Consider the following 9765-nt stretch of genomic DNA (forward strand, 5'->3'; position numbering starts at 1 on the left):
AAAAGGTATTAGGTGAACAATAGATAAGTATAGAAATAGTATTAGGTGAACAATAGATAAGTATAGAAATAGTATTAGGTGAACAATAGATAAGTATAGAAATAAAAGAAATAGTATTAGGTGAACAATAGATAAGTATAGAAATAAAAGGTATTAGGTGAACAATAGATAAGTATAGAAATAGATAAGTATAGAAATAGTATAGAAATAGGTGAACAATAGATAAGTATAGAAATAGTATTAGGTGAACAATAGATAAGTATAGAAATAAAAGTATTAGGTGAACAATAGATAAGTATAGAAATAGTATTAGGTGAACAATAGATAAGTATAGAAATAAAAAGGTATTAGGTGAACAATAGATAAGTATAGAAATAGTATTAGGTGAACAATAGATAAGTATAGAAATAGTATTAGGTGAACAATAGATAAGTATAGAAATAGTATTAGGTGAACAATAGATAAGTATAGAAATAGAAACAGCAGTAAATCAGAAGATGAATGCAGATATTCTGGGTGTCCATTTGATGAACTGTTCAGGAGTCTTATGGGGTAAAAACTGTGGAGAAGCCGTTTGGTCCTAGAATGCACTGTAGGCTATTCATCCAAGTAGTCTATGTTGCATTGATGACCAAATATAATGTCAATGACTGTTCAAACAGTCAACCAAACAACAAGAATCTACCCCAAAAAGGTATTTTGTTTAGAAGTAATAGCTATTGTGAAATGGTAGAACCGGCTGTAGTCTATTGCATCAGACCATCACATGGACATGAAGGCCTTGTTTCTATTGGACCAGACCATCACATGGAGATGAAGGCCTTGTTTCTATTGGACCAGACCATCACATGGACATGAAGGCCTTGTTTCTATTGCACCAGACCATCACATGGAGATGAAGGCCTTGTTTCTATTGGACCAGACCATCACATGGAGATGAAGGCCTTGTTCTATAAGTGGACCAGACCATCACATGGAGATGAAGGCCTTGTTTCTATTGGACCAGACCATCACATGGAGATGAAGGCCTTGTTTCTAGGTATTGGACCAGACCATCACATGGAGATGAAGGCCTTGTTTCTATTGGACCAGACCATCACATAGAGATGAAGGCCTTGTTTCTATTGGACCAGACCATCACATGGACATGAAGGCCTTGTTTCTATTGGACCAGACCATCACATGGAGATGAAGGCCTTGTTTCTATTGGACCAGACCATCACATGGAGATGAAAGCCTTGTTTCTATTGGACCAGACCATCACATGGAGATGAAAGCCTTGTTTCTATTGGACCAGACCATCACATGGAGATGAAAGCCTTGTTTCTATTGGACCAGACCATCACATGGAGATGAAAGCCTTGTTTCTATTGGACCAGACCATTTCTATAGGATCAGATCATCAGACTGTGTAGAGTGTCTCCATCTAGTGGTGGAAATATAACAGTGCAGGTCAGATGTACCAGTTATGGCGATGATGAGGCGGAGGAGGAGCTTGTTGACTCCAATAGTTCTCTGTTCTGCCAGCCACATGATAACAGAGGTAGCTAAGCCTCCTGGAGATTACTACTGGATGTGCAGGTTTTTGTTCCAGCCCTGCTCTAGAAAACCTGATTTTAAGTTCATTTGGATTCAATATGTTTTTAAATGTTATTTTCTAAAGCATTGAATGACTCTATTTCATTGTTTTCCACAGTTTTTTGTCCTGTCTCACACCCAGACTTCTGCCTCTCTGCTACGTATTGCTGTAAGGATCGTGGTCGGGAGAAAGAGAGGAGGACCAAGATGCAGCGTGGTAAGTGTTCATATTAAAACGGGTTTAATGAACACTGAAACAAAACACCACAAACGAACAGTCCTGAACGGTGCAACAAAACACAGAACAGAAAATAAACACCCACAAGACCTGAAGACCTCTCCATAACAACAGGTTAGATAAACATGACATGGAAGACCTCTCCATAACAACAGGTTAGGTAAACATGACCTGAAGACCTCTCCATAACAACAGGTTAGGTAAACATGACCTGAAGACCTCTCCATAACAACAGGTTAGGTAAACAAGACCTGAAGACCTCTCCATAACAACAGGTTAGGTAAACATGACCTGAAGACCTCTCCATAACAACAGGTTAGGTAAACATGACCTGAAGACCTCTCCATAACAACAGGTTAGGTAAACATGACATGGAAGACCTCTCCATAACAACAGGTTAGATAAACAAGACCTGAAGACCTCTCCATAACAACAGGTTAGGTAAACATGACCTGAAGACCTCTCCATAACAACAGGTTAGATAAACATGACATGGAAGACCTCTCCATAACAACAGGTTAGGTAAACATGACCTGAAGACCTCTCCATAACAACAGGTTAGGTAAACATGACCTGAAGACCTCTCCATAACAACAGGTTAGGTAAACATGACCTGAAGACCTCTCCATAACAACAGGTTAGATAAACATGACCTGAAGACCTCTCCATAACAACAGGTTAGGTAAACATGACATGGAAGACCTCTCCATAACAACAGGTTAGGTAAACATGACCTGAAGACCTCTCCATAACAACAGGTTAGGTAAACATGACATGGAAGACCTCTCCATAACAACAGGTTAGGTAAACATGACATGGAAGACCTCTCCATAACAACAGGTTAGGTAAACATGACATGGAAGACCTCTCCATAACAACAGGTTAGGTAAACATGACCTGAAGACCTCTCCATAACAACAGGTTAGGTAAACATGACATGGAAGACCTCTCCATAACAACAGGTTAGGTAAACATGACCTGAAGACCTCTCCATAACAACAGGTTAGATAAACATGACATGGAAGACCTCTCCATAACAACAGGTTAGGTAAACATGACCTGAAGACCTCTCCATAACAACAGGTTAGGTAAACATGACCTGAAGACCTCTCCATAACAACAGGTTAGGTAAACATGACATGGTAGACCTCTCCATAACAACAGGTTAGGTAAACATGACCTGAAGACCTCTCCATAACAACAGGTTAGATAAACATGACCTGAAGACCTCTTCATAACAACAGGTTAGGTAAACATGACATGGAAGACCTCTCCATAACAACAGGTTAGGTAAACATGACATGGAAGACCTCTCCATAACAACAGGTTAGGTAAACATGACCTGAAGACCTCTCCATAACAACAGGTTAGGTAAACATGACATGGAAGACCTCTCCATAACAACAGGTTAGGTAAACATGACATGGAAGACCTCTCCATAACAACAGGTTAGGTAAACATGACCTGAAGACCTCTCCATAACAACAGGTTAGGTAAACATGACCTGAAGACCTCTCCATAACAACAGGTTAGGTAAACATGACCTGAAGACCTCTCCATAACAACAGGTTAGGTAAACATGACATGGAAGACCTCTCCATAACAACAGGTTAGGTAAACATGACATTGAAGACCTCTCCATAACAACAGGTTAGGTAAACATGACCTGAAGACCTCTCCATAACAACAGGTTAGGTAAACATGACCTGAAGACCTCTCCATAACAACAGGTTAGGTAAACATGACATGGAAGACCTCTCCATAACAACAGGTTAGGTAAACATGACATGGAAGACCTCTCCATAACAACAGGTTAGGTAAACAAGACCTGAAGACCTCTCCATAACAACAGGTTAGGTAAACATGACCTGAAGACCTCTCCATAACAACAGGTTAGGTAAACATGACCTGAAGACCTCTCCATAACAACAGGTTAGATAAACATGACCTGAAGACCTCTCCATAACAACAGGTTAGATAAACATGACATGGAAGACCTCTCCATAACAACAGGTTAGGTAAACATGACCTGAAGACCTCTCCATAACAACAGGTTAGGTAAACATGACATGGAAGACCTCTCCATAACAACAGGTTAGGTAAACAAGACCTGAAGACCTCTCCATAACAACAGGTTAGGTAAACATGACCTGAAGACCTCTCCATAACAACAGGTTAGGTAAACATGACATGGAAGACCTCTCCATAACAACAGGTTAGGTAAACATGACCTGAAGACCTCTCCATAACAACAGGTTAGGTAAACATGACATGGAAGACCTCTCCATAACAACAGGTTAGGTAAACATGACCTGAAGACCTCTCCATAACAACAGGTTAGGTAAACATGACCTGAAGACCTCTCCATAACAACAGGTTAGGTAAACATGACCTGAAGACCTCTCCATAACAACAGGTTAGGTAAACATGACCTGAAGACCTCTCCATAACAACAGGTTAGGTAAACATGACCTGAAGACCTCTCCATGACAACAGGTTAGATAAACATGACATGGAAGACCTCTCCATAACAACAGGTTAGGTAAACATGACATGGAAGACCTCTCCATAACAACAGGTTAGGTAAACATGACCTGAAGACCTCTCCATAACAACAGGTTAGGTAAACATGACATGGAAGACCTCTCCATAACAACAGGTTAGGTAAACATGACCTGAAGACCTCTCCATAACAACAGGTTAGGTAAACATGACCTGAAGACCTCTCCATAACAACAGGTTAGGTAAACATGACATGGAAGACCTCTCCATAACAACAGGTTAGGTAAACAAGACCTGAAGACCTCTCCATAACAACAGGTTAGGTAAACATGACATGGAAGACCTCTCCATAACAACAGGTTAGGTAAACATGACCTGAAGACCTCTCCATAACAACAGGTTAGGTAAACATGACCTGGAAGACCTCTCCATAACAACAGGTTAGGTAAACATGACCTGGAGACCTCTCCATAACAACAGGTTAGGTAAACATGACATGGAAGACCTCTCCATAACAACAGGTTAGTAAACATGACATGGAAGACCTCTCCATAACAACAGGTTAGGTAAACATGACCTGAAGACCTCTCCATAACAACAGGTTAGCAGGAAGGTCTCTATTGAAGACCTCTCCATAACAACAGGTTAGCAGGAAGGTCTCCATGGAAGACCTCTCCATAACAACAGGTTAGCAGGAAGGTCTCTATTGAAGACCTCTCCATAACAACAGGTTAGCAGGAAGGTCTCTATTGAAGACCTCTCCATAACAACAGGTTAGCAGGAAGGTCTCCATGGAAGACCTCTCCATAACAACAGGTTAGCAGGAAGGTCTCCATTGAAGACCTCTCCATAACAACAGGTTAGCAGGAAGGTCTCTATTGATGACCTCTCCATAACAACAGGTTAGCAGGAAGGTCTCTATTGAAGACCTCTCCATAACAACAGGTTAGCAGGAAGGTCTCTATTGAAGACCTCTCCTTAACAACAGGTTAGGTAAACATGACATGGAAGACCTCTCCATAACAACAGGTTAGGTAAACATGACATGGAAGACCTCTCCATAACAACAGGTTAGGTAAACATGACCTGAAGACCTCTCCATAACAACAGGTTAGGTAAACAAGACCTGAAGACCTCTCCATAACAACAGGTTAGCAGGAAGGTCTCTATTGAAGACCTCTCCATAACAACAGGTTAGCAGGAAGGTCTCCATGGAAGACCTCTCCATAACAACAGGTTAGCAGGAAGGTCTCTATTGAAGACCTCTCCTTAACAACAGGTTAGGTAAACATGACATGGAAGACCTCTCCACAACAACAGGTTAGCAGGAAGGTCTCTATTGAAGACCTCTCCATAACAACAGGTTAGCAGGAAGGTCTCTATTGAAGACCTCTCCATAACAACAGGTTAGCAGGAAGGTCTCCATTGAAGACCTCTCCATAACAACAGGTTAGCAGGAAGGTCTCTATTGAAGACCTCTCCATAACAACAGGTTAGCAGGAAGGTCTCCATTGAAGACCTCTCCATAACAACAGGTTAGCAGGAAGGTCTCTATTGAAGACCTCTCCATAACAACAGGTTAGCAGGAAGGTCTCCATTGAAGACCTCTCCACAACAACAGGTTAGCAGGAAGGTCTCCATGGAAGACCTCTCCATAACAACAGGTTAGCAGGAAGGTCTCTATTGAAGACCTCTCCATAACAACAGGTTAGCAGGAAGGTCTCTATTGAAGACCTCTCCATAACAACAGGTTAGCAGGAAGGTCTCTATTGAAGACCTCTCCATAACAACAGGTTAGCAGGAAGGTCTCTATTGAAGACCTCTCCATAACAACAGGTTAGCAGGAAGGTCTCCATTGAAGACCTCTCCATAACAACAGGTTAGCAGGAAGGTCTCTATTGAAGACCTCTCCATAACAACAGGTTAGCAGGAAGGTCTCTATTGAAGACCTCTCCATAACAACAGGTTAGCAGGAAGGTCTCCATGGAAGACCTCTCCATAACAACAGGTTAGCAGGAAGGTCTCTATTGAAGACCTCTCCATAACAACAGGTTAGCAGGAAGGTCTCCATTGAAGACCTCTCCATAACAACAGGTTAGCAGGAAGGTCTCTATTGAAGACCTCTCCATAACAACAGGTTAGCAGGAAGGTCTCTATTGAAGACCTCTCCATAACAACAGGTTAGCAGGAAGGTCTCCATTGAAGACCTCTCCATAACAACAGGTTAGGTCATGACATGGAAGACTCTCCACAACAACAGGTTAGCAGGAAGGTCTCTATTGAAGACCTCTCCATAACAACAGGTTAGCAGGAAGGTCTCTATTGAAGACCTCTAGCAGGAAGGTCCATAGACAACAGGTTAGCAGGAAGGTCTCCATGGAAGACCTCTCCATAACAACAGGTTAGCAGGAAGGTCTCTATTGAAGACCTCTCCATAACAACAGGTTAGCAGGAAGGTCTCCATTGAAGACCTCTCCATAATAACAGGTTAGCAGGAAGGTCTCTATTCAGGATGACCTCTCCATAACAACAGGTTAGCAGGAAGGTCTCCATTGAAGACCTCTCCATAACAACAGGTTAGCAGGTTGGTCTCCATGGAAGACCTCTCCATAACAACAGGTTAGCAGGAAGGTCTCCATAATGATCAGATACAGGAAGGTCTCCATAATGATCAGATACAGGAAGGTCTCCATAATGATTAGATACAGGAAGGTCTCCATAATGATCAGATACAGGAAGGTCTCCATAATGATCAGATACAGGAAGGTCTCCATAATGATCAGATACAGGAAGGTCTCCATAATGATCAGATACAGGAAGGTCTCCATAATGATCAGATACAGGAAGGTCTCCATAATGATCAGATACAGGAAGGTCTCCATAATGATCAGATACAGGAAGGTCTCCATAATGATTAGATACGGAAATATTATGGCTGGGTGCTGTTTTCTGTTTGTTCCCCCTTGGTGGTGACAAGTTTACCAGGGTAGCATCAATGATGACACACACACACACACACACACACACACACACACACACACACACACACACACACACACACACACACACACACACACACACACACACACACACACACACACACACACACACACACACACACACACAGTTGACCTCTAGGGGTGTGTGTGTAACTGAAGCTCTGTTCTCCCTCAGGACTCTGGATAATCAACAACAATGTCTTTGTCTCCCCACCACCAGCCTCTCTCTCTCCTTCTTCTCCAATCTCTCTGTGTCTATATGCCTCTCTTTCTCTCTGTTCTCCCTCAGGACTCTGGATAATCAACAACATTGTCTTTGTCTCCCCACCACCAGCCTCTCTCTCTCCTTCTTCTCCAATCTCTCTGTGTCTATATGCCTCTCTTTCTCTCTGTTCTCCCTCAGGACTCTGGATAATCAACAACAATGTCTTTGTCTCCCCACCACCAGCCTCTCTCTCTCCTTCTTCTCCAATCTCTCTGTGTCTATATGCCTCTCTTTCTCTCTGTTCTCCCTCAGGACTCTGGATAAACAACAACAATGTCTTTGTCTCCCCACCACCAGCCTCTCTCTCTCCTTCTTCTCCAATCTCTCTGTGTCTATATGCCTCTCTTTCTCTCTGTTCTCCGCCCACAGGAGGAACAGAAGAACAGGAGAGGTGAGAAAGTCAGGGGAAGAAATCAATACACTTTCACTTCTTTGTCATAAAGCAGAGTTTCCCAAACTAGGACTGTTGTTCTGTTCGACCCAGAAGGTCACACTACATGACAGCCTGATGACCTTCTTCAATACCCAGAAGGTCACACTACATGACAGCCTGATGACCTTCTTCAATACCCAGAAGGTCACACTACATGACAGCCTGATGACCTTCTTCAATACCCAGAAGGTCACACTACATGACAGCCTGATGACCTTCTTCAATACACAGAAGATCAGACAACATGACAGCCTGAGTCTGCTGAACTTCCCAATACCTTTCTGATGCATATCAGTCACTTCAAACCTCCTTCAGATTGAAATACTGTCAAAAGGACTGGCAGACTGATCTGTGGTATATAGACTGTCAAAAGGACTGGCAGACTGATCTGTGGTATATAGACTGTCAAAAGGACTGGCAGACTGATCTGTGGTATATAGACTGTCAAAAGGACTGGCAGACTGATCTGTGGTATATAGACTGTCAAAAGGACTGGCAGACTGATCTGTAGTAAATAGACTGTCAAAAGGACTGGCAGACTGATCTGTGGTATATAGACTGTCAAAAGGACTGGCAGACTGATCTGTGGTATATAGACTGTCAAAAGGACTGGCAGACTGATCTGTGGTATATAGACTGTCAAAAGGACTGGCAGACTGATCTGTGGTATATAGACTGTCAAAAGGACTGGCAGACTGCTGTGGTATATAGACTGATGGCAGACTGATCTGTGGTATATAGACTGTCAAAAGGACTGGCAGACTGACTGTGGTATATGGGACTGGCAGACTGATCTGTGGTATATAGACTGTCAAGGACTGGCAGACTGACTGACTGGCAGACTGATTTGTGGTATATAGACTGTCAAACGGACTGGCAGACTGATTTGTAGTAAATAGACTGTCAAAAGGACTGGCAGACTGATTTGTAGTAAATAGACTGTCAAAAGGACTGGCAGACTGATTTGTAGTAAATAGACTGTCAAACGGACTGGCAGACTGATTTGTAGTAAATAGACTGTCAAAAGGACTGGCAGACTGATTTGTAGTAAATAGACTGTCAAAAGGACTGGCAGACTGATTTGTAGTAAATAGACTGTCAAAAGGACTGGCAGACTGATTTGTAGTAAATAGACTGTCAAAAGGACTGGCAGACTGATTTGTAGTAAATAGACTGTCAAAAGGACTGGCAGACTGATTTGTAACGGCCTCTATACTCATGTATAGTCATGTTACTATGGTAATGTCCTCTATACTCATGTACAGTCATGTTACTATGGTAATGTCCTCTATACTCATGTACAGTCATGTTACTATGGTAATGTCCTCTATACTCATGTATAGTCATGTTACTATGGTCCTCTATACTCATGTACAGTCATGTTACTATGGTAACGTCCTCTATACTCATGTACAGTCATGTTACTATGGTAATGTCCTCTATACTCATGTATACTCATGTACAGTCATGTTACTATGGTAATGTCCTCTATACTCATACAGTCATGTTACAGTCATGTTAGTCATGTTAATATGGTAATGTCCTCTATACTCATGTACAGTCATGTTACTATGGTCAATCCCTATACTCATGTACTATGTGTCCTCTATACTCATGTATAGTCATGTTACTATGGTAAGTCAATACCACTATAACGTTTCCTCTGTGCTGTCTGATACTGGCTGCCCATATGAGTCATGAGGTCCTCAATACCACTATAACGTTTCCTCTGTGCTGTCTGATACTGCTG

The sequence above is a fragment of the Oncorhynchus keta genome, unplaced genomic scaffold (genome assembly GCF_023373465.1).
Source record: "Oncorhynchus keta strain PuntledgeMale-10-30-2019 unplaced genomic scaffold, Oket_V2 Un_contig_2339_pilon_pilon, whole genome shotgun sequence".
Classification (NCBI taxonomy): domain Eukaryota; kingdom Metazoa; phylum Chordata; class Actinopteri; order Salmoniformes; family Salmonidae; genus Oncorhynchus; species Oncorhynchus keta.